This window comes from Hyperolius riggenbachi, chromosome 1 (assembly GCF_040937935.1).
Source record: "Hyperolius riggenbachi isolate aHypRig1 chromosome 1, aHypRig1.pri, whole genome shotgun sequence".
NCBI lineage: Eukaryota > Metazoa > Chordata > Amphibia > Anura > Hyperoliidae > Hyperolius > Hyperolius riggenbachi.
In genome coordinates, this window is record NC_090646.1 from 302,570,019 (window position 1) to 302,596,670 (window position 26,652).

Here is a 26,652-nt window from a genome sequence, read left to right on the forward strand (position 1 = left end):
CTTCCGGCCGGCGCTGGAGCGAGACGGAGGTGAGTTCCGCCCGCCGCTGCCAGCCACCCGGACATTGGAGGGGACAGCGAGGGAGGGAGAGAGCACCTAAGGTGAGGGAAGGAGGGGGGAGATGGCCCCCCTTCCCCACCGTCCGCACAGCTCTCCCTCTTCTCTGCGCTGCTCCCCTCACCCGCCAAAAAAAACCAAAACAAACAAAAAAAAACCCCGCAGCTCAGCCAGGCGGAGGGCGCCCTTGGAGACCAGGCGCCCCGGGGCACTTGTCCTACCCCGACCCCCCCTAGCTCCGCGCCTGTCACCTTCAGTCAGAGCCATGAATGGGAGAAGGGGAGGGAGAGTAAAACAGTGCCAGGGACGTGAGCCCTTCCAAACAGAGGGACCTTTTAGTATTTGCACTCCAAGACACACATTGGCAAAGAAGGGGCTACTGTGCACTTTGGTAAAGTTCAAGTGGTGTACTTAAAGCGGACCCAAACCAAACTTTTTTTCATTATAAATATTTAGTTGCACCACTCTGACTCATACAAAGATAAATAAACACTCCTTCAAGCCTATGAGCATTTCAGTGCATGCTTTTCACCCTTCTCTTTTCATAACTAGGGTTATACTGGGGGCAGCCATTAGCAATTCCTCCATTGCTACTCCACCAGTTTGCCGGATTTTGTCCCGGCAATTTGGAAGGAAGGGAGGGGCTCCTCCAATAAATGTAAAATATTTTATATTTGTCATCGTGCAGCTGAAAAAAGGCTGCTATTTATTATTATAATTTACAAAATAGATTTTATTTCTGAAATCTTGTATTTTTAATTTGGGTCCACTTTAACTCCTTTTTTGCCAATGTATATACTGTCAGTTAAAATGATGTGCATGATATCCTCTTTTGATCTGTGGGGGGCAAGTTGTCTGCATATTATCTATGGGGCGGGGCATAATATATGCATTTGATCTGTGGGGGGCCATCTGCAACTAGTACAGAATGTTGCTGCCAGATTACTACCAAACTACCTCTCCACTGTCGTATTACACTGTTTGATCACTCACTGCACTGGCTACCTGTAAAATGGAGAATGCTCCATTTAAACATTTAAATCCCTACACAATTTGGGCCCTGGATGCATGAAGGACTTGCTGAAACTGCTTCACACCTCTCCTCAGATGAGCAGGTTACATAAACTTGGTAATTCCTAGAGTGCACCTCCAAAACCTTTGGAGCAAGAGCTTTCTGTCATGCTGCCCCTACTCTTTGGAACTCCCTACCACACGAAGTAAAGACAGCCTCTTCCCTGGAGCTATTAAAATCCAGACTGAAAACCCACTTGTTTATCCTGACATTTGCAAACTTATAGAATTCTTCATCAATACCACAATTTACCAATCTTGCAATTACTGGTCTGATTCATGCTTATGCGCTTTGAGTCCTATGGGAGAAAAGTGCTTTACAAATGCTATTATCTGCATTTGATCTGTGAGTGACATGTTATCTGCATTTCATGTGTGTGTGTGTGAGTATGTATGTGGGGGCACCATAGATTGTCACCCAATGGGCGGGGGGGGGGGGGCGCCACAAGTTTTCTCGCCTGGAGTGACAAAAAGGCTAGAAGCGCCCCTGATGCTGCCACCACCATACTTGACAGTGGGGATGGTGTGTTCTGAGTGATGTGCAGTGTTAGTTTTCTGCCACACATAGCGTTTTGCATTTTGGCCAAAAAGTTCCATTTTGGTCTCATCTGACCAGAGCACCTTCTTCCACATGTTTGCTGTGTCCCCCACATGGCATGTGGCAAACTGCAAACGGGACTTCTTATGCTTTTCTTGTAACGATTGTGGAATCGTCTCCGTGGTCAGCGCACCAGATATGCGCTGACACGGCGGATTTCCTCCACAAGCGTATAAATTTGCAGGAACCCAGCAGTAGGTGCAATGCACCTGCAGAGGGAAATTCCTGATGGCAGGTGGAGCTGTGGAGTGCAGAGGAACAGCTCCTCTGCTCTACCACACACGCCAGACAGGAATTGTACGAAGGGAAGAACTGTAATCGCAAGAGAAGCGATTGAGAGTGAGCACAGAGACAGATTGTGTGTGTGTGCATAAAACTAGTCGCCAACCCGCGACTGTGCACACACCACAGCAGATACGAAGCAGGAACGCGATCGCGAGAGGTGCGATCGCCAAGCGTGACACAAGGCAGATCAGAACAGAATATGAGGTTAGCAAAGGCACAGCAAATAATACAATGAGAATATATGGAAATAACAAACGCTAGCTAACCGCGAACACCGCACTCATTCGCAACAGTGCACGCGGTTATGCGCGGTCTCTACGTGATAAGCACAATAGAGACAAGCACGCCTAACTAACCATCAACAGACAAACATGAAACAGAGGACGCGAACGCTTGCTTAACGGTTACCTCACCGAGCCTCCAGCAAGCGTCCGTAGCAGACAAGACAGACACACGAAAACAAGCGCGAGATAGGATCCACAGCACTAGCGAGAAGCGAGTGCGATCCAGGAGACAGAACAGAAGGATCCCCTGCGCTAGCGAAAAGTGGCTAGCGCGATCCCAGAAGACAGAACAAAAGGATCCCCAGCGCTAGCGAAAAGTGGCTAGCGCAATCCCAGGAAACAGAACAGAAGGATCCCCAGCGCTAGCGAAAAGTGGCTAGCGCAATCCCAGGAGACAGAACAGAAGAGATAGCTGGTAGCAACCGCTGCACCAGCTATACTCCAAGAACAGAGATCAGAACCATTTCCTGTCGACCACTGCTGGGACAGGACAACAGCAACAGAACAAACAAACAGATAAACAATCCTATCTGCACTAGGGAAATCTGCCTAGCACAGTTTCCAGGAATTACTCTAAGATAACTTCAACAAGAAGTAGCATGGCTGACACTCTCTAAGAGTGTGTACTACAAACCCTGAAGGAATGACCAGCCAAGGACTGTGGGTAATCCAAACCTTTATACTGCCAGTCATCACAGGAGGCAGGTAGGGGATTTGCATAATGAATGTATGCAAATTCCTCAGCAGCAAGCTGCAGAGCTGACAAAATGTCTCTCTTAAAGAGACCTGCAGAATGCAGATGAGAACAGTGATCAAAACGCTGCCTGTCTGCACAGGCAGCTGAGCAGATTCTCACATTTCTGTTAACAATGGCTTTCTTCTTGTCACTCTTCCATAAGAGCCAACTTTGTGCAGTGCACGACTAATAGTTGTCCTATGGACAGATTCCCTCACCTGAGCTATAGATCTCTGCAGCTCATCCAAAGTCACCATGGGCCTATTGACAGCATTTCTGATCAGCGCTCTCCTTGTTCGGCCTGTGAGTTTAGGTGGACGGCCTTGTCTTGGTAGGTGTACAGTAGTGCCATACTCCTTCCATTTCTGAATGATCGCTTGAACAGTGCTCCGTGGGATGTTCAAGGCTTTGGAAATCTTTTTGTAGCCTAAGCCTGCTTTAAATTTCTCAATACCTTTATCCCTGACCTGCCTGGTGTGTTCTTTGGGCTTCATGGTGTTGTTGCTCCCAATATTTTCTTAGACAACCTCTGAGGCCGTCACAGAGCAGCTGTATTTGTACTGACATTAGATTACACTTTGTACAGCGCCACGGAATATGTTGGCGCTTTATAAATCAATAATAATAATAATATTAATTACACACAGGTGCACTCTATTTAGTCATTAGCACTCATCAGGCAATGTCTATGGGCAACTGACTGCACTCAGACCAAAGGGGGCTGAATAATTACGCACACCGCACTTTTCGGTTATTTATTTGTAAAAAGTGTTTGGAATCATGTATGATTTTCATTCCACTTCTCACATGTACACCACTTTGCATTGGTCTTTCACGTGGAATTACAAAATTCGTGGCAGTAATGTGACAAAATGTGGAAAACTTCAAGGGGGCCGAATACTTTTGCAACCCACTGTATATATATATATATTATATTATATTATATTATCTTAAACAGTTAGTGATTTTTGTTTTACACAGTAACTATATTTTAAAGTATTGTATTCAACAAATAATGTAATATTTAACTGACTCATTTTGAACAGGGGCTGTTGATATCATGACAAGAGATCAGAAATATGACCAATCTGCCTAGTTCTGTGAGTGACCAGCATCATGGTGATCAAAAAGGATGCAAGCTATTTATAATCAAAGAGGAGGAAGGCTCCTAGAAAATCCCACATGCATATTCTTAAATTATCTGATTAAGTTCACTTTATACCTTAATAGTTTTGAATATCCGATTGATAGATAACAGTTTCTGCGCCAGAGATATTTAATTAATGTAGCTGCTACCCCACAACTGTGGATACCCCATAACCACAGAAGAACTCTAAGATAATAAATATATTAAAAACTAAGATAATAAATATATATATTTAGGGTGCGCTTATGGATCAATGACCATATAATTAGATCAAGTAGTATAAAAATGTAATAGCTGTATTCAATCAGATAACACATGTACAGTAAAACAAAAATAAATATGAATCAATAAATGACCACAGGATCCTGCTTTCATTCAGCAAACCAGTCACACAAACACAGTTATACTTCAGCGCGCTGTCAGGGGGGAGTCTAAATATGCACAGTGCACATGACCTCTCCTGCCACTGGGTAATATACTGTACGTTAGCTGTAATCTTTAGCCCCAAATATCAGCTGGATATGTCAATTTTAGCCTGCTGGAGAAAGTACCTGGATCATTAGATCAGTCTTTAAGATTAGCTAGATATAACAATTTAGCTTGATGAGTAATATTCCTTAGATAGTATATTCAGTAATTATTCCTCGTTAGTCTCGACAGTTAAGTAACATGTTTCAGTTGATGTTAAGTATATTAATACAAGTATGTGGTTCTTACCACCTCCGTTCTTGTAGATTGTAGATCTAATTATATGGTCATTGATTCATAAGCGCACCATATTATATATATTTATTTATTATCTTAGTTTTGAATATCCTCATCACCATTTTAGCCCCAGTGCACATGAGGGGTTGATGCTGCCTCCTGCACTGATTTCATTTTACATTATCATTACTATATGCTGACACCTGCGACAGACATTTACAAATCCATAATGATGTCACTGACTGACTGTCTAATGCTAAGTGCACACAATGAGATTTTCTTGCAGATTTACTGTCAGATTGATTTCCGATCATATTTTCCATAGTAGTGAAAGGAAGATCGATCAGAAATCAGATTGGACATGTTGGAAATAGAAAAACTAATCGTGTGTACCTAGCATTAGGAGCTCACAATCTATTCCCTACCCACAGTCACAGTTTAATTTCCTTAGTTTAAGGCCATCTTCTACTTTTACTTCTTGCTTCTTTCTTCTGTCTTGTCCTTTAAATCTAGATAGAAGATTTGTCTTTGCTACCCTCTGAAGTGAAAACCTTATGTATTGGTTAACCTTGATGGACATACGTCTTTTTTCAACCCAAATAACTATGTAACTATGTCACATATACATGCAAATCTGCACACAGTGTGTAACTCCCACATGCTTCCAAGATTCCCCACATGACCACACTTGTGCAAAAAGGGAAGCACAGATGCAAAATTAAAAGAGGGTCTCGAACAGAAGCAGTGGGGTCAAGGACATAAGAAACCTCTGGACCAGGCTTTCTCAACCAGGGCTTCCTTAAGCACTCTGCAGGGGTTCCTTGGCATTTTCCCCTGATTGTGGGGGAAGTATAATAGAGCACATTATAATAGGGAGTACTGTGAAAAGAAGCACTAAATTGCGGTCAGGATATAATAATGAGCACATTAATAAGAAGCACTAGGATAAGGAGACAGTATAATGTAATAGGGGGTAGCGAAATAAACAGCCATGCCATCTTTTATAGACCATGCTTCCTGCAAAATAAATGCAGGGGTTCCTCAAGATGAAAAAAATAGTTTGCAAATAACTTCTGGATCTCAAGGAACCCCTGCAGTGTTCCTCCAGTGTAAAAAGGTTGAGAAAGGCTGCTCTGGACCATCTAGAGGCTTCCCTCTTCTTAAGTAAGTATATGTTATTTTGTTTTTATTTCAACTCAGGCTTGCTTTAAGATGAATACCCAGAGTCATGGGAACTCTTCACTTTTAAAGTGAAATTCTGTTTGGCTTCTGGAATAACTATTGATTTAATAAGCTATAAAATATTTTGGGGGTGTTTTGAGGGACCTAGGATCCTACAGGAGAAATAGGGAAACAAACAGAGAGCAGACCAGGAGCCCTGTATAGTGTGGTGTGTAAGGCAATATGAAATAGAAGTAAAGTAAAAAATGGGTACTTACAAACCTGGGTTTCAACAGCAGCCAGCAACTATGATAGCTTTTTATTGGTGCATGCTAGTCTTTACAACTTGTGCTCTTAGCCCATAGAGAACTATCTCCAGACACTTTATTTAAAGAGAACCAAAAGTAAACAAGGAAAAATGATTTTCACTTACCTGGGGCTTCTACCAGCCCCCTGCTGCCACCCTGTGCCTGCATGGTCCAGGAATGAGCCTCTGGTCCCCTGCAGTGAATTTCATCCCTGACGACTCAGCCAGTTGATGGCCACTGTGCCTGCACATCCCACGTCCTTGAGCATGTTCCTGTTTCCGGGAGAGTCCTGCGCATGCACAGGATGCTCCCGGAACCAGAAGCGTGATCGAGGATGCGCGTGGCCAGGGCAGGGCAGGCGCAGTGGCCATCGACTGGCTGAGTAGTCAGGGACAAAACTCAGCAGCTGCAGGGGACCAGAGGATAGTCCCAAGGCGGTGTGGGCACTGAGCGGCTGCAGAAGCCCCAGATAAGTGAAACTCCTTTTCCCCCTTTTACTTTAGGTTGCCTTTAACGAGACACTAAAGCAAATAAAAAAAGGTTGATATAATGAATCGGTTGTGTAGTATGGATATTTACTAGAACATTAGTAGCAAAGAAAATATTTCCATATTTTTATTTTCAGTTATATAGTGTTTTTTATAACATTGCATCATTCTCTAATATTTGCTGTTTACATACTACTCAGCATTCTAAATGATTTTACAGAGCAGGCCAGTGAACTATTGCTCTGCAGAAAAAAAAGAAAAATACAGTGACTGACAGTTGAGATAACAAGCTTCAGAAGACAGAGCTCTCTGTGACTTGGAGTTTCTTAACTCTTCCTGTACTGGAAACAATATTAGACTTATGTCTCTGCCCCTAATGTTTTATTTCTTAGCTGTACTCAGGGCTGCCATCAGAAATTTCTGGGCCCCATACTTGGCAGACCTACAGGGCCCCCCTCAGCCAAATAACAATCTGATAGGTAGATTGTGTGGGGGCAGAACCACGGTATGGGGGGTAGAGTCAAAGCAACTTGCCTGTCGCCCATAACACCCTCCCCCCTGCATTGATGCGTGTTCACCATTCACGCAGCAGGGAAGAGGGAGATGACCACACAACTCCTGTTATGCCAGAGTACAATTGCCAGCACAGGCTCGAGTAGCACTGTCACTGTTTGGGCCCCAGACCCTTCCTGGGCCCCATACTACTGTCCCTCTTGTACCCCCCTGATGGCTGCCCTGGCTGTACTACACATACAAATCATTATATCATTTTTTTTTTCTCGCTTCAGTGTCTCTTTAAAGATAAGTGTGATGTCAACCTTTTTATTGACATAATACATGATTAAACATACCCCACCCCCCTCAAGGAAATTGCTAAAACTTGTATCTTGCAAAACACTGAAATACCTTAAGTGGATAATCCTGGTAGAATTTAATACATGGTTGGAACACCATGCCCCCCAGTTAGGAAAAGAGCTATTTCTTTCTTTGAACAAACTGGGGTTCTCTCAAGCCAACAGCCTACCTACCCATAAAAAGGCAAGCGTTTTGACCTCATATTCCATTCAGAACTTTTAATTCCTGGACCCCCTAGCAAAATCGTGCAGCATGCTGCAGTAATCACATGTTCTGGCCACTTGGTTTCTGGAGCCTGGAGACATCTTCTCTTCTGGGCTTCTCTTCCTAGTGTCTGAGAATGCTAGAAGGAGAAGTCCGTAAGTGAAGAAGTCTCCATTCACAGAGAACGGATGGAGGAAGTGAGTACACTGTGATACTGTGTGAAGGCAGCTACACCAGATCCTCCAACTCACCAGTCACCGTGGTGTTGGCTGAACTCCATAAACAGTACAACAGAGTTTGGTTTCCTGACACAGATGAAGTGTCGAAATCGCCTGAAATTACAAAAGTCTTCAAAACTGGTGACAGTGTTCTTTACCTGCGGTTGGAAGATGGCTCTGACCTAAAATATGTCTGCCAGACTGCCACCTCTTAGGAATGCAGACATTCTGATTGGAAAAATTTACCTCACTGCTCTCAGTTATTTGCATGAACCAGCTGTTCTTCACAATCTCACAGTACGATTCATGGGGTTCAGCCAGATACGACTAGAGATGTCACGAACATAGAATTTTCTGTTTGTGAACGCAAACTTCTGCAAATGTTCACGAACAGGCTATGTCGAATCTGGCAAACCGCCATAGACTTCAATGGGCAGACGAATTTTAAAACCTACAAAGTTTCTGGCCACAAAAGTGATGAAAAAGTTGTTTCAAGGGGTCTAACACCTGGTGTCTGCTTATAGAAGGTAAGTACAAAACTACCTTCCAAGCATTTTTAACCTTTTCGATTTGTTTTATTCTTCTGGGGCCATTGTTTACTATGTAGTTCTTGCATCCACCCCTGGTGGAGTGGGATACCCCCTTTTTTCTATTTACAGAGAGCGACTTCTTAATCCTGAGTGGGGACAGGACAATCTCCTCACCTGCCTATACAGTGGTTGCCTTGGAGGTAAACCTGGTTTGTGAGTATATACATTTGTACTCCCTTACATTATCCATATTCCGGTACATACTGCACTATATTGGGCTCTCGGTGTCACTCTTTCTGTATTTCACCTGTTAGCGCTCTTCCCTTTCATTTGCAAATAACTTTAACAATACTTATCCCAACAAAATGATCTATACCTTGGTTTTTTTCACCAACAATTAGGCTTTTTGAGGGTGATATTTGTTTTCAGTAATTACTTTACTTTCTATGCATTTTAAAGGGAAAAACATGGAAAACAAAATACACATTTTCTCCAATTCCAACCCCTATAGTTTTAAAATAAACAATGCTACCATACATAAAACCCAAAAGCAAAAATAAAAGTAATGCACCCTCATGGCATACATATTTAAAAAACTAAGGCCCTAAAGTAACTATTTATGTATTCTCTTTTCAATTCTGTCACTTTTGGGGGTTTTTTTTTACAAGTGGTTTATTTTGGTACAAAGTATATGAAAATAACAATTTTATTGCTTCTCATTCAGTTTGCAGCAAATACAATTTCAAATGTCATAGGCCTCAGTTCTCAAACACCCCAAATTCTATTTTTTTGCTTGTCACTATTAAAATGATACCCTATATACATAATCAGATAGCTTTTTGGCCACGTAATACATTGTTAACCATAAGCAGCACCAATTGATTTTTTTTAAGACCATTTTTTTGCACTAAAAGAAGAACAGTCATTCTTTCTTAGAAAAGCCCAAGGAGCATCTGAAAGTCAAGAAAAGCCATAAATGTCACCATTCTGAAAACTAGAGAACCAGGCCTACTCAAATATACATATTTTGTAACATTTATACTTATGCGGTTTTGCTAAAATTGTACCATAACTTTGAAAATTGTATTATTATTTTTTTTACAGTTTTTTCTTCAGTTTAGCACAAAAAAAAATTAGAATGACTAAAGCCTCAGCTCTTAAAAACCCCAATTTTTATTCTCTTGCTTGTCACAGTTAAAATGATACCCTATGTACACAATTAGGTAGCTTTTTGGCCATGCAATAGACTGTTAACCATGAGCAGCACCAACTGATTTTTCAAAGCCATTTTTTGCACCAAAAGTAATTCTGTCATTCTTTGCAAAGCCCATGGAGCATCTGAACAGTCAAGAAAAGCCATAAATGTCAGCATTTTGAAAACTAGAGACCCAGGCCTACTCAGATATAAATATTTTTGAACACTTGTACGTATGCGGTTTTTCTGCAATTGTACCATAACTTTGAAAATAGTATTTTTTTACAGTTTTTTTCACACAAAAAAAAAAATTAAATTACATAGGCCTCCTTTCTCAAACACCACAAATTATATTCTCTCGCTTGTCCCGACTAAAATCATAACCTATATAGATAGTCAGTTAGGTTTTTGGGCACATGGCTGACTATAAACTACCAGTAGCACTAAACGCCCTTTTTTTTCACCAAATGTAACAATGTCATTCTTTCTTATCAAAGGCCCTGGCATGACAGAACACTTGATACATGTCATTAATGTTACCATCCTGAAAACTAGAATGGGATCATCCCCCGGTAGCGTTCTGTGCATGCGCAGTACAATATTTTCTCTGCGCATGCGCAAGACATTCCCACGGAAGGCAAAACGTGCACGATTCTACAATGCACACGCAGTGCACGTGCACCCGCACTTTAAGGCAGGGAGCACACTTGCAAAGCTGTTTTCCCTTGCGATTCCCGGGCTTTTGCAGGCTTTTTCTTTTGTGTTTGATGCAAAGGTTTTTGCGTAAACATTTCCGCATTTCTGCATTTGCAGTGGCATCTACTGTATGCGAACATGTGTGTTCTGTGGACAAAAAGCAGAAAGCTGTTACATAGTTACATAGTTATTTGGGTTGAAAAAAGACATACGTCCATCGAGTTCAACCAGAGGACAAAGTACAACACAAGCCTGCTCCCTCACATATCCCTGTTGATCCAGAGGAAGGCGAAAAACCCTTACAACGCATGGTCCAATTAGCCCCAAAAGGGAAAAAAATCCTTCTCGACTCCAGATGGCAATCAGATAAAATCCCTGGATCAACATCACTGGGCATTACCTAGTAATTGTAGCTAGTGTTGGGCGAACAGTGTTCGCCACTGTTCGGGTTCTGCAGAACATCACCCTGTTCGGGTGATGTTCGAGTTCGGCCGAACACCTGACGGTGCTCGGCCAAACCGTTCGGCCATATGGCCGAACTAAGAGCGCATGGCCGAACGTTCCCCGAACGTTCGGCTAGCGCTGTGATTGGCCGAACGGGTCACGTGGTTCGGACCCGAACGCGCTCTGATTGGCCGAACTGTCACGTGGTTCGGGTAAATAAATACCCGAACCACGTCATATCTCCGCCATTTGTCTGTGGGTTTAGCTTTGGGTAGGCAGGCAGGGTAGTTCGCGCTCCAGCCACGCTAGCCAGGGTCCCCCCCAGTCATTGTGTGTCGCTGCTGGGAATAGTAGTACACCGCTCGCTCAGCATTCTGTTTACTGCCACTCTGTGTACCTCGCTCAGCCACACTATATAGCATTCTGTTTACTGCCACTCTGTGTCTGCTGGGAATAGTAGTACACCGCTTGCACAGCCACACTATATAGCATTCTGTTTACTGCCACTCTGTGTACCTCGCTCAGCCACACTATATAGCATTCTGTTTACTGCCACTCTGTGTCTGCTGGGAATAGTGGTACACCGCTCGCTCAGCCACACTATATAGCATTCTGTTCACTGTTCTGTGTCTGCTTGGAATAGTGGTACACCGCTCGTTCAGCCACACTATATAGCATTCTGTGTACTGTTCTGTGTCTGCTGGGAACAGTAGTACACCGCTCGTTCAGCCACACTATATAGCATTCTGTGTACTGTTCTGTGTCTGCTGGGAACAGTAGTACACCGCTCGCTCAGCCACACTATATAGCATTCTGTTCACTGTTCTGTGTCTGCTGGGAATAGTGGTACACCGCTCGCTCAGCCACACTATATAGCATTCTGTTCACTGTTCTGTGTCTGCTGGGAATAGTGGTACACCGCTCGCTCAGCCACACTATATAGCATTCTGTTTACTGTTCTGTGTCTGCTGGGAATAGTGGTACACCGCTCGCTCATCCACACTATATAGCATTCTGTTCACTGTTCTGTGTCTGCTGGGAATAGTGGTACACCGCTCGCTCAGCCACACTATATAGCATTCTGTTCACTGTTCTGTGTCTGCTGGGAATAGTGGTACACCGCTCGCTCAGCCACACTATATAGCATTCTGTTCACTGTTCTGTGTCTGCTGGGAATAGTGGTACACCGCTCGCTCAGCCACACTATATAGCATTCTGTTTACTGTTCTGTGTCTGCTGGGAATAGTGGTACACCGCTCGCTCAGCCACACTATATAGCATTCTGTTCACTGTTCTGTGTCTGCTGGGAATAGTGGTACACCGCTCGCTCAGCCACACTATATAGCATTCTGTTCACTGTTCTGTGTCTGCTGGGAATAGTGGTACACCGCTCGCTCAGCCACACTATATAGCATTCTGTTCACTGTTCTGTGTCTGCTGGGAATAGTGGTACACCGCTCGCTCAGCCACACTATATAGCATTCTGTTCACTGTTCTGTGTCTGCTGGGAATAGTGGTACACCGCTCGCTCAGCCACACTATATAGCATTCTGTTTACTGTTCTGTGTCTGCTGGGAATAGTGGTACACCGCTCGCTCATCCACACTATATAGCATTCTGTTCACTGTTCTGTGTCTGCTGGGAATAGTGGTACACCGCTCGCTCAGCCACACTATATAGCATTCTGTTCACTGTTCTGTGTCTGCTGGGAATAGTGGTACACCGCTCCCTCAGCCACACTATATAGCATTCTGTTCACTGTTCTGTGTCTGCTGGGAACAGTAGTACACCGCTCGTTCAGCCACACTATATAGCATTCTGTGTACTGTTCTGTGTCTGCTGGGAACAGTAGTACACCGCTCGTTCAGCCACACTATATAGCATTCTGTGTACTGTTCTGTGTCTGCTGGGAACAGTAGTACACCGCTCGTTCAGCCACACTATATAGCATTCTGTTCACTGTTCTGTGTCTGCTGGGAATAGTGGTACACCGCTCGCTCAGCCACACTATATAGCATTCTGTTCACTGTTCTGTGTCTGCTGGGAATAGTGGTACACCGCTCACCCGTCACTGTATAGCATTGTGCTCTGTGTCGCTGCTGGGAATAGTGGTACTGTATAGCATTTCTGTACTGCCACTGTACTGCTGCCAGTCAGCGTGTACTGTAAGGATAAGTGAAATGAGGAAGAAATCCGGTGAAAGAGGGAGGGGCAAGGGAAGAGGTGTTTCCCCTGACGGTTCACGTACAGGCCACAGGGGAGCACCCAAGAAAACCCACTCAATACCACCCATGTTGTCCAGGACAACAACCCTCACAAATCCAAAAGAACAGGACCAGATAATTACTTGGATGACCTCTCAAGCGTCCAGCAGTGGGTTAAGCAGCACCAGCACATCACGCACGAGGTCCGAGTCCTCAGCCAGTTACAAGGAGCCAGTGGGCACAAAGCTGACACAACCGGCAGCGACACCACGCACACAACTGCCAGATAACCAGTCCGATGAATTACCTCAGGACACAATGGGGTATTCGCAGGAGCTATTCCCAGCCCAACAAACTTCCACCTTTCAAAGGTCAATGGAGGAACAGCCAGAAATGTTGTGCCTGGATTCACAACCGTTAACTGTGGGAAATGTACCGCGCACTGAAATACGAGGCGAGTCCGAAGAGGACTCGGAAACCCAAATCCCAGAGCAATTTGGGCAGGAGGGGTTGCAATTGCAGGAGGTCGGCCGACAAGATCTGGAAGACGACGTTGGAGTGTGCTGCGCAGAGGTTGTTGTGGGGAGCTCTACTCCACGGCGGTGGCCCACAATGACATATGACGAGTTTGAGGAGATGGAAGAGGAGGGTATGGACAATGTGGACAGAGACCCAGATTTTGTTTGTGAACGAGAACATCGCCGTCGTAGCAGCAGCACAGATGAGTCTGTTGAAGAACACACTGCTGCACGAGTTCGCCTTGTGCCACAAGGTAGGCGGCGCGCAATTTCAGGCACCACAAGCGTGGAAGTTCAAGTGAGAGGCAAAAGAGGAGCAAACAGAAATCGCCAGCAAGGAGGCAGGTGCTCCAAAGTCTGGGCTTTCTTTGAAGACTGCACTGAGGATGTTACCATGGCGATTTGCAAGGTGTGCAAGACCCGCCTGAGCAGGGGGAAAAATATTAACAACCTCTCCACCACCAGCATGAGCCGTCACATGCTATCCAAACATCCCACTCTTTGGGCAAACGCGTCAGGACAGGGTACCAGAAACAACACTGCCTCCCTTGGGTTCACCAGACCCGCCTCAGCAGCAGCAGTAGCCCAGCCATTGCGTGGTTCACAACATTCACAAACATCAGACGACGCTGACACTGTCACTTTCCGGAGTAGTGCTCTTGAGGTCTCCCAGTGTTCATCAAACACAACAACCAACAGCCCTTCCGTGTGCAGCGCTACGGTTCAGTTGTCTGTGTCGGAGATGTTTGAGCGCAAGAGGAAATTGCCAGCAAATGACCCCCGGGCCGTGGCAGTAACAGCCAGCATAGCCAAGCTTCTGGCCTGCGAAATGCTGCCATATCGATTGGTGGAGACAAACAGCTTCAAGGGCATGATGTCAGTGGCCATCCCACGTTACGTGGTTCCCAGCCGCTACCACTTTGCACGCTCTGCAGTGCCTGAGTTGCATGAGCACGTGGTCAGCAAAATAACCCGAAGCTTGAAGAATGCCGTTGCCTGCAAGGTTCACCTCACCACTGACACCTGGACGAGTGCGTTCGGCCAGGGTCGATACATCTCCCTTACCGCGCACTGGGTGAACCTTGTGGAGCCTGGCAGCGATTCCTCACCTGCTACGGCACGGGTGTTGCCCACGCCACAAACAGCTGCACCGCCGTCCCTCCCACTGGATAACAGCAGCACCTACCTCTCTGACTCCTTCTCCTCCAACGCATCTCAAAGCTGTACCTCATCCGGAAACGCTAACCCAGCAGCAGTAGGATCGTGGAAGCAGTGCAGCACAGCTGTTGGCATGCGTCAGCAAGCGTTGCTGAAGCTAATCTGCCTTGGGGATAAGCAGCACACAGGGGAGGAAATTTGGAGGGGAATAAAGGAACAGACGGATTTGTGGCTGGCACCGCTGGACCTGAAACCGGGCATGGTTGTGTGTGATAATGGGAGTAATCTCATTCGCGCTTTAAGGTTGGCTAAGCTGACACACATCCCTTGCCTGGCGCACGTGATGAACCTAGTAGTTCAGCGGTTCCTGAGGACATACCCAGGCGTGCCCGATCTGCTGTTGAAGGTGCGTCGAGTGTCCAAACATTGTAGAAATTCCAGTACTGCTTCGGGGGCACTCGCCAAGATGCAGGAGCGCTTCAATCTCCCCCACCATCGCTTGCTGTGTGATGTCCCTACGCGCTGGAATTCTACGCTGCACATGCTAGCCCGCTTTTGCGAGCAGAAGAGTGCAGTGGTCCAGTACATGACGGCGCAGTACCGAGGCGCATCCGGCCAGCTGCCAAGCTTCTGTGGATCCGATTGGGCCAACATGTTGGACCTCTGCCAAGTCCTCCAAAATTTTGAGCAATCCACGTTGCTTGTGAGCAGTGACAACTCTTCAGTCAGCATTACCATACCACTGCTGTGTTTACTGAAGAGGTCGATGTTAAAAATCAAGGAAACAGCTGTCATGATGCAACTGGGGGAATCTGAAGGAGAAAACGATCAGCGTGATGGTACCAACATCAGGCCATCCGCCTCAGGGAACGCTGGCCCCAGCAGCTATGACGAAGAAGAGGAGGAGGAACAGCTGGAGTTGGAGCAGGAATTTCATGCCACCACTGACGAGGGCCAGAGCGGTGCACGTTGGACTTCCACAATTCAACGCGAATGGTCAGCAGAAGCAGACCAGGAGGAAGGTGACGACTATGATGCATCACAACAACTATCACAACGCTCACAAGAGGATGATGAGGATTCTGGTAGGACTCTGGCACACATGGCTCAATTCATGCTAGACTGCATTGAACGTGACCCACGCATTGTGCGCATTCTGGACAACACCAATTACTGGGTTTATACCCTTCTGGATCCACGGTACAAACACAATGTTCCAAAACTGCTTGAAGAAAGAGTCAGACAGGTCAAAATGGAAGAATACCAGCAGGCCCTTGTGGAGACTTTAGAGAGGAGATTGACATCCTCCCCCTCCTCTAGCCAGTTGTACGCAGACAGACTGACTTCCGCAAACCCAGGACGACCAGGAGGGCAGCAAACAACGCAAGCCGCAGCTAGTACCCAAAAGGGAATGGTATCGGCAGTGTCCTTGGAGTGGGAAAATTTTCTGACACCCATGCAGCCGCAGCCCACTGAACAGCAAGCGTGCAGATCCACCTCCAACACCGATCGCCTGGAGAAGATGGTCAAGGACTACATGTCAGATGGCGTAGCTGTGTCGAACCATCCATCTGCACCCTTCAACTATTGGGTATCGAAGCTAGACACCTGGCACGAACTGGCAATGTACGCAATAGAGGTGCTGGCTTGCCCGGCAGCCAGCGTTATGTCGGAACGCTGTTTCAGTGCTGCCGGAGGCATCGTCACAGATCGGCGTATCCGCCTCTCTACAGACAATGCAGACCGTCTGACTCAAATTAAAATGAATCAATCCTGGATTGGAAATGACTACGCAACACTCCAGGACCCCAACCAAGTAACATGACCAATGAACATCTGGGATGGTGTTGCGTTTCCGGGCCCTGTTTATTGAACCTCTCATCTGTATTACATTTATGACTGCATGGCGGCAAAAAGCATTGCTGCTATATCCGCACGCTTTTTGTCCACATGCAAGGCCTGGGTTGTTGTGTCTCACAAAGCGTGGCCTTCTCCTCCTGCGCCTGCTCCTGTTCCATCACGTCTGCTGCTGCTGGGTTAGCGTTGCCGCGTGGTCCCTGTTTATTGAACCACTTATCTTTATTACATTTATGACTGCATGGCGGTACAAAGCATGCTATCCGCACGCTTCTTGCCCTCATGCAAGGCCTGGGTTGTTGTGTCTCACAAAGCGTGGCCTTCTCCTCCTGCGCCTCCTCCTGTTCCATCACGTCTGCTGCTGCTGGGTTAGCGTTGCCGCGTGGTCCCTGTTTATTGAACCACTTATCTTTATTACATTTATGACTGCATGGCCGTACAAAGCCTGCTATCCGCACGCTTCTTGCCCTCATGCAAGGCCTGGGTTGTTGTGTCTCACAAAGCGTGGCCTTCTCCTCCTGCGCCTGCTCCTGTTCCATCACGTCTGCTGCTGCTGGGTTAGCGTTGCCGCGTGGTCCCTGTTTATTGAACCACTTATCTTTATTACATTTATGACTGCATGGCGGTACAAAGCCTGCTATCCGCACGCTTCTTGCCCTCATGCAAGGCCTGGGTTGTTGTGTCTCACAAAGCGTGGCCTTCTCCTCCTGCGCCTGCTCCTGTTCCATCACGTCTGCTGCTGCTGGGTTAGCGTTGCCGCGTGGTCCCTGTTTATTGAACCACTTATCTTTATTACATTTATGACTGCATGGCGGTACAAAGCCTGCTATCCGCACGCTTCTTGCCCTCATGCAAGGCCGGGGTTGTTGTGTCTCACAAAGCGTGGCCTTCTTCTCCTCCTGCGCCACCCTCCTCCTGTTCCATCACGTGTGCTGCTGCTGGGTTAGCGTTACCGGTCCCTTTTCCTGGAACCTCTTATATGTATTACATTTATGACTGCATGCCGACAAAAAACATGTTACCTGTGCAAAGAAAACAGACATTTCCCGCATTTAAAAGACAGTTTTCCCTTTGAAACTTTAAAATCGATTTTCTCAAAAACTATAAGCTCTTTTTGCTAATTTTTTTTTCCTCTTGTACCCACTCCCAAGGTGCACATACCCTGCAAATTTGGGGTATGTAGCATGTAAGGAGGCTTTACAAACCACAAAAGTTCGGGTCCCCATTGACTTCCATTATGTTCGGAGTTCGGGTCGAACACCCGAACATCGCGGCCATGTTCGGCCTGTTCGGCCCGAACCCGAACATCTAGATGTTCGCCCAACACTAATTGTAGCCATGGATGTCTTTCAACACAAGGAAAGCATCTAAGCCCCCTTTAAATGCATGTATAGAATTTGCCATAACTACTTCCTGTGGCAATGCATTCCACATCTTAATCACTCTTACTGTAAAGAACCCTTTCCTAAAACGTTTTTCCTCCATGCGCAGATCATGTCCTCTAGTCCTTTGAGAAGGCCTAGGGACAAAAAGCTCATCCACCAAGCTTTTATATTGCCCTCTGATGTATTTATACGTTAATTAGATCCCCTCTAAGGCGTCTTTTCTCTAGACTAAGGGCTCGTTTCCACTAGAGCGAATCTGCATGCGTTTCCTGCATGCAGATTCGCTCAACCAATACAAGTGGATGGCGCCGTTTCCACTTGTCAGGAATTCTGTGCGGCTCGCTATGCAGAAAAAATCTGCACAGCAGAGCCGTCAGAATTCGCACGCCGCACACCCGCACGCGAATCGTCGGTCATGTAACTAAATAGGAAAACCGCAAGCACTTGAGTCTTGCGGTTTTCCCGTCGTTTCAGCGTGCGATTTCGTTTAAAAACCCATGTCAATGCTTGCCAGCATTGACACGGTTAACATCGCGTCGTTAAAATTGCGAAAAGATTCCGCGTGAAAATCCGCGTGGAAACGTCAACGAATCCGCAACCGTATGTGGATTCGTTGACGTGTTTTCCACGAGCAAATCGCGCCGCACAAGTGGAAACGTACCCTAAATAAACACAGTTTATCTAACCTTTCTTGGTAAGTGAGACTTACATCCCTCATATCAATTTTGTTGCTCGTCTCTGCACCTGCTCTAAAACTGCAATATCTTTCCTGTAATGTGGTGCCCAGAATTGAATTCCATATTCCAGATGTGGCCTTACTAGAGAGTTAAACAGGGGCAATATTATGCTAGCATCTCGAGTTTTTATTTCCCTTTTAAAGCATCCCAAAATTGTATTAGCTTTAGCTGCAGCGGCTTGGCATTGAATGGGATTATTTAACTTGTTGTCGATGAGTACTCCTAAGTCCTTCTCCAAGTTTGATGTCCCCAACTGTATCCCATTTATTTTGTATGGTGCTAGACCAGGCATGGGCAAACTTGGCCCTCCAACTGTTAAGGAACTACAAGTCCCACAATGCATTTGCCTTTATGAGTCATGACTGTGGCTGTGAGACTCCTGCAATGCATTGTGGGACTTTAGTAGTAGTAGTGTAGTTCCTTAACAGCTGGAGGGCCAAGTTTGCCCATGCCTGTGCTAGACCATTGGTACGACCAAAATGCATGACTTTACATTTTTCAACATTGAATTTCATCTGCCATTTATGTGCCCATATAGCCATCCTATCCAGATCATGTTGCAATATGTCACTATCTTACTAAGAGTTGATGATTCTGCAAAACTTTGTATCATCTGAAAAAATAGCAACATTGCTTTCTACTGCATCTACTAGGTCATTAATAAATAAATTGAAGAGCACTGGACCCAGTACAGACCCCTGTGGAAATCTATTAACCCTTCGCACACTCACATGCAAATGTTCAAACAATTGCATTCACAGATTCACTCATCCAGGCACAACTGTTATCCCTACAGCTAAATTAAAAGCCTTTTAATTTAGCTGTAGGGATAACAGTTGTGCCTGGATGAGTGAATCTGTGAATGCAATTGTTTGAACATTTGCATGTGAGTGTGCGAAGGGTTAATAGATGTTTGCTGTTTTCTGGCCACACCCCCTTCGGCACCTCCCTTTTCCTGATAATTTGTTTGGTGTCCTGACTAGAGGCGGTGTGCCTGGATGTATGTATGTTTACAGACCCCTGTGGGACCCCACTGCTAACAGTCACCCATTTTGAGTATGATTTATTGACCACAACTCTTTGTTTTCTGTCCATTAGCCAGTTCACTATCCATGCACACAGACTCTTCCCCAGTCCTTGCATCCTCAACTTTTGCACCAGACTTTTGTGGGGAACAGTGTTGAAAGCCTTTGCAAAGTCCAAGTATATAACATCTACAGCATTCCCAATATCCATATTAGCATTCACTACCTCATAAAAGCTGAGCATGTTAGTCTAACAGGACCTGTCTTTAGTAAACCCATGTTGATGCTGAGAAATAAGATTATTTGCTACTATGAAGCCATGTATAGTATCTCTTAAGCTAATCTACACGATACGATTCTTTGTGCGATTCGATTACGATTCTATTTACGATCCGATTAAACCAGACAAGTCCGAACGGGATTCGATTCAATTCGATTTGCCATTGTTTTGCAATGGCAAATCGGATTGAATCGAATCCCGATCGGACTTGTCGGATTTAATCGGATCGTAAATAGAATCACACAAAGAATCATATCGTGTAAATTGGGCTTTAATAACCCCTCAAATAGTTTGCACACAACTGATGTTAAGCTTACTGGTCTATAATTTCCTGGATCTGATTTTTTGCCCTTCTTAAAGAGACTCCGTAACAAAAATTACATCCTGTTTTTTATCATCCTACAAGTTCCAAAAGCTATTCTAAGGTGTTCTGGCTTACTGTAGCACGTTCTACTATCACCATCTCTGTAATAAATCAACTTATCTCTCTCTTGTCAGACTTGTCAGCCTGTGTCTGGAAGGCTGCCAAGTTCTTCAGTGTTGTGGTTCTGTGATGCATCTCCCCCCTCCTGGCCCCTCTATGCACACTGCCTGTGTATAATGATCTCTTGAGATACAAAAGGAAGGATGTATACAGCCTGCTTGTGTATGAATGTATTTTCTATGTGTGGACATACTGTACATCAACCTACTTCCTGTTTTGGTGGCCATTTTGTTTGTTTATAAACAAACTTTTTAAAACTGTTTTTAACCACTTTTAATGCGGCGAGGAGTGGCGAAATTGTGACAGAGGGTAATAGGAGATGTCCCGTAACGCACTGGTATGTTTACTTTTCTGCGATTTTAACAATACAGATTCTCTTTAAATAATGGGAAAACGTGGGCTGTACACCAATCTACTGGGACTCTGCCAGTTGAAAGAAAGTCACAAAAGATAAGATGAATGGGTTTATCTATAATTGAACTTAATTCCCTTAGGACCCGAGGATGCATGCCATCCGGGCCAGGTGCCTTGTCTATTTTTAATTTATTTAGTCTTGCCTTCACTTCTTCCTGCGTTAATTATTTAATATTACAATTGGAAGATTGAGACTCCTGCATCTGTATTTTGCAACATTGATGTTTCCCTTGTGAAGACAGAAGCAAAGAAAGCATTTAATAACTCTGCCTTACATTGGTCATCCACCATTGAGTTCCCACCCTCATCCTTTAGGAGTCCAATACAGTCAACCTTTCTTTTTTTTAGAGTTGATGTACTTGTAAAACTTCTTTGGGTTAGATTTGATATCCCCAACGATTTGATTTTCAGCTTCAATATTTGCCAGCCTAATTTATTTTTTACAACTTTTATTGCACTCCTTATAATTGCTTAATGCAGCCTCGGTCCCCTCCTAATTTAGGACCTTATAGGCATTCTTTTATCCACTTCATTTTATCTCTAACCTTTCTATTCATCCATAGAGGCCTTTTTTTATTCCTAAATGTTTTGTTTCCATATGGGATATATATACTACAATATTGATTGAGAATAAGTTTAAAAGCTTGCCAATTCCCTTCAGCGTCCTTCCCTTGTAGGGACCATTCCTCTTTACAAAACATCTCTAGTTCATTCAGGATTGATGGCTTCCAAACATGGACAGCTCTCTTTAACTCACACGACAGATTTTCAATTATATTCAGGTCTGGGCAGAGACGAATCGGGGTGGGGGGGGGGGGGGGGGGGGGTTGCAAGCGGGTCTCTTGCCCCAGGCGCAGTTTGTTGAATTCTTAAAAAGGCGGCAAAATGAATGGCAGTTTAGGCGCCAAAACCTGACCTTTAAGCGCCAAAACCTGACCTTGCCCCAGGCACAACTTGGTCTAGATCCGTCCCTGGGTCTGGGGACTGAGATGGCCATTCCAGAACGTTGTACTTGTTCTTCTGCATGAATGCCTTAATGGATTTTGACACCAGGGAGGACAGAAGGGGGGACCTGGAGACAAAAGGGGGGACTTGGGTACACATGAAGACAGAAGGGGAGACACCTGGGGACAGAAGGGAAATTCTGGGAGAACAGAAGGGGACACGGGAGGATACCAACTGCAGAACATGGGGGGGATTACAGCTGCCCAGAATCCCCCCTCAGACAAGAGCTGGTGCAGTGTCTGGGGACAGGCACAAGTTGAGACAGCAGAATATCTGCAGGTATCCTGCAGCTCACAGCACTGCCTCCTTTCTTTCCCTGCTACAGATGACTTTGGATGTAGCAGCAGTGTGTGTACAGAGCATGAAGCAGCAGCGTGTGTACAGAGCATAGAGCAGCAGCGTGTGTACAGAGCATGGAGCAGCAGAATCTAAACAGAGCATGGAGCAGCAATGTATGTACAGAGCATGGAGCAGCAGCATGTGTACAGAGTATGAAGCAGCAGCCTGTGCACCGAGCATGGAGCAGCAGCGTGTGTACAGAGCATGAAGAAGCAGCCTGTGTACAGAGCAAGGAGCAGCAGCTTGTGTACAGATCATGGAGCAGCAGCTTGTGTACAGAGCATGAAGCAGCAGTATGTGTACAAAGCATGAAGCAGCAGCGTGTGTACAGAGCATGAAGCAGCAGTGTGTGTACAGAGCATGGAGCAGCAGTGTATGTACAGAGCATGGAGCAGCATAGTGTGTACAGAGCATGGAGCAACAGCGTGTGTACAGAGCATGGAGCAACAGTGTGTGTACAGAACATGGAGCAGCTCTGGGGAACATAATAGAGTCAGGTATGAGCACAGCCCTGTGCCCTGCTAAGTGAATGCTTCAATCCCCCCTTCATTACCAATATGGCTGTCCTCATTATTATCTGTATCCAAACTGCTCCTGATCGATCCCGTTGTTGATCGGGAGCAGAACGGACATGTCAGAAATAATCGTCAGATCCTGTCCGTCAGATGGGAAATTGCATTATGTGTACCCAGCATGATGTCCTACTATATTATTATACTGTATTCTGTGTGGCTGTCAGAGACCTTTCAGGATTCCCCCCCCCCCCTCCTTCCCCCTTGAAAATCCTGGGTTTTTCCCTGAACATGGATGCACCAGGTTTATATTTTTTCCCGTTTTTTTGCCCTCTAAACTTAGGTGCATTTATATTCCAGGGCATCCTATACGGTGAAAAATATGGTACCTAACCTGTACTTAACCCAACTTTTTAATTATATTATGGAAGGAGAGGATATCCCTCCTAGGTTCGCTCATTACCTGGCTTCAGGATCACTGACAGGTGGGAAAGGCGAAACAAATTGTGACAGTTATAGGCCCCTAGCTCTTTTGAACTCAGATTATAAATTGTTTACTACGATTTTAGCGACCAGATTAGCTAATATGATGCCAGATTTGATTACTAAGGATCAAATTGGCTTTGTGTATCACAGACAGGCAGGTGATAATACAAGGCGTACTATCTCTCTGATAGACTAACTTTAGGTTTACTAACATACCAGCCCTTCTGCTCAGTTTAGACGCAGAAAAAGTGTTTTATCGCTTACGTTGGCCATATATGTTCCATCTTTTACATCATATAGGCTTTCGAGGCTCATTTGTTACGGCACTCAGGCTTTTATATTCCACCCCATCCGCTCAGGTAAAACTTACATGCAACCTCCAATGTTTTTTCTATTTATAACGGTACAAAACAAGGTTAACGACCTTCACCCCTTCTCTTTGTTTTATGTATAGAACTTTTAGCCTCAGCAATCAAAGAGTCACCAGACATAGCAGGGATTCAACTGGGGAACAAACAATATAATAAATCCAAAAATGATATTGCGCTTCTTCCCAAGTAAAAAGTCCAGCACAGTTTCTGATTCCGGTTCGCAACACCAATAAAATAAAAAAAAAAATACGTATACAGGAGTGTTTGCGCTCTATACGGTAGCCTGAGGATATGTGACACAATCCAACATAGATACAATCCCAGCTTGTATATCAATCTGGATGTCCACTTTGCAGTAACGTTCCAGATTCAAATGCTGCTCAATCACAAACAGCTTTATATCGCATGGGTACTCATAGACCACTTCGATTCCTCTTCTTTCTTTTAATTACTAGGCTTTCATCCCTCAGAAAAACGATAAAAATACAGTGCAGTATCCTTCAGTATTTTTAACGTCCCTGCACCAGTGCCCCCTAAATACTGTGAACAGCCTCCCGTTCGGTGTACAGCACCCGTGCCAGCCAAGGCTTACTATCACCAAGTGCTCGTCTAGGGGTTCACTCAAAAGCCACCAAGTGTGCGGTCCTGCACCAAGTATAAAACAATTGCGCTCACCAAACGTAATTGCTGTCCAATCATAAACAACTTCATTTTAACTTTTGTATATGCAAACACAATTCCTCCAACGATTCAGGCAATATCCCTCCTAAAGAGACTAAACAGACGCTCCCTAGCGTAATACAGTCTTTAATAAGTGGTAAAAAATGTTGGTAACACACTCACATGTTCCATAAATAAAATGCGCATATCATAAAAATCCAGTGTTCTAGATCACATCTTAAGTTGCCTCCGTATGCCGTCCTTAGCTCCGCCCAACGCGTTTTGTCATCTCATCACGACTCATCAGGGGCTTGCGTTTGGACGGGAATACGAGAGGCTATATATCCATAAGTCAATCCCCCTGCATTTGCGTCATCGCTATGGGCAGACCGGCTCACCTCGCATACAACCCACTAAAACTACATTACCCATCAGCCACCCAATCGGCGACTTCTGCTCTCGGACCGGAAATACCTCATGTGGGACGTGCCGAGAAACCTATACCTATACTACATTACCCATGCGCCCCTCGTCGTCACATCCGTCCGATGGAAACCAGATGCTATTTCTAATGGAGCAATAATGCGGAAATAACTACCTAATGAAACGCAACCAGTGACCTTAACCCCATGTGAACCTGTAAGGTCTCCCACAGCGATAAGCATTTATCCTATTACCCAAAACCCGTGATAATAAGTAACATATTAATAACATACATAAATCTGATCATAACATATAACTACTTTTTATAAGGATTACCTATATTCCTCTACCCATATCATTACAGTGTGACAGAATATTTACAATGTAACAAAAGTTGTAAAATAGAAGAAAGCAATTGTCACATATCTCCTTTAAAGTGACAGTGCATCAAAATAATGACATTTTCATCAAATGAAAAAATCCTATCCCTAAAGTGAATAATTGTGGAAAATTAGCCTATTAGAGCTAAAAAAAAATAAAAAATACTCCATATGCAACCCTATTCTTATACAAAGTCAGTGACTTTCTCTGATCAGAGGGCAATGTACACATTAATAATAAAACCCATATGGCCCTTTGTATCGAAAACCAGCTATTCCCTACAGATGACAACTTAATAATATTCATACTAAAAATTATAAAAAAATATAAACAATATATATAATGATATAGATAAAATATGTAGAATTATCATATTACAATAATACAGAATAAGCTCTATCATAACCCACAAGGTCACATATGCAGTAACACCTGATGTCTTGGCTCTAGTTATTGGCTAGAAAACAATTAAGATCTATTTCAACGTTCATACCCAAAGGGGACATAGTTTTCATTTCATAGATCCATTTTGTCTCTATTTTAGAGATCTCCCTCACTTTATTGCAACCCCTCCATCTACCCGTCAGTTTTTGAACCCCACAGGAAGACCTATATTGAGGGACACACCCATGATGTTCAGCAAAATGCCTAGAAACACTGTGGTTAGGATATCCTTTCCTGATGTTTTTTATATGCTCATTAATTCTTGCTTTCAGGGTTCTTTTGGTGCGGCCTATGTATTGTAGGCCGCACGTGCACCAAACCAGGTATATCACATGGGTGCTTGCACATGTTATGCATTCCTTGATTTGGTGACTTCGACCTGTACAAGTCGACGAAACCTCAGAGCATTTTTGTGCATTAGCACTAATACATGCGTGACACCCCCTACATGGAAAAAAAACCATTTGGCCCAATAAATCTCGGCCTCTAGATTCATCTGGGCCCTCCATATATGTTTTAACCAAGCTCCTCTGAAGATTTCCCGAGCGTCTGTATATAAATTGCGGTGCAGGAGGAATAGCTCCTCTTAGTATAGGGTCGCTCAGCAGAATACTCCAATTCTTCCTAAACACATCCTCAATTTGTTTATATTGTGAGTTGAAAGAAGTAAAAAAAGCAAAATCATATTTATTCACTTCATTATGGGCCCTCGGGGCTGCCTGTATGAGAGTACTTGTGTCTATACGTTCAACCTGAGCTATCTGATCTTGAATAATACCTTCATCATAACCTTTTTCTTTAAATCTATCTGCAAGTATACCACATTGTTGTCTACAGTCATCAATCCTTGAGCAATTCCTCCTCATACGGGTGAATTGCCCTTTCGGTATATTCTTAAGCCACAGTGGATGATGGCAGCTTTTCTTGGGAATAAAACCATTCCTATGCATTTTTTTTTTTAAACGTTCTAGTTCCAAGTTTATCCTC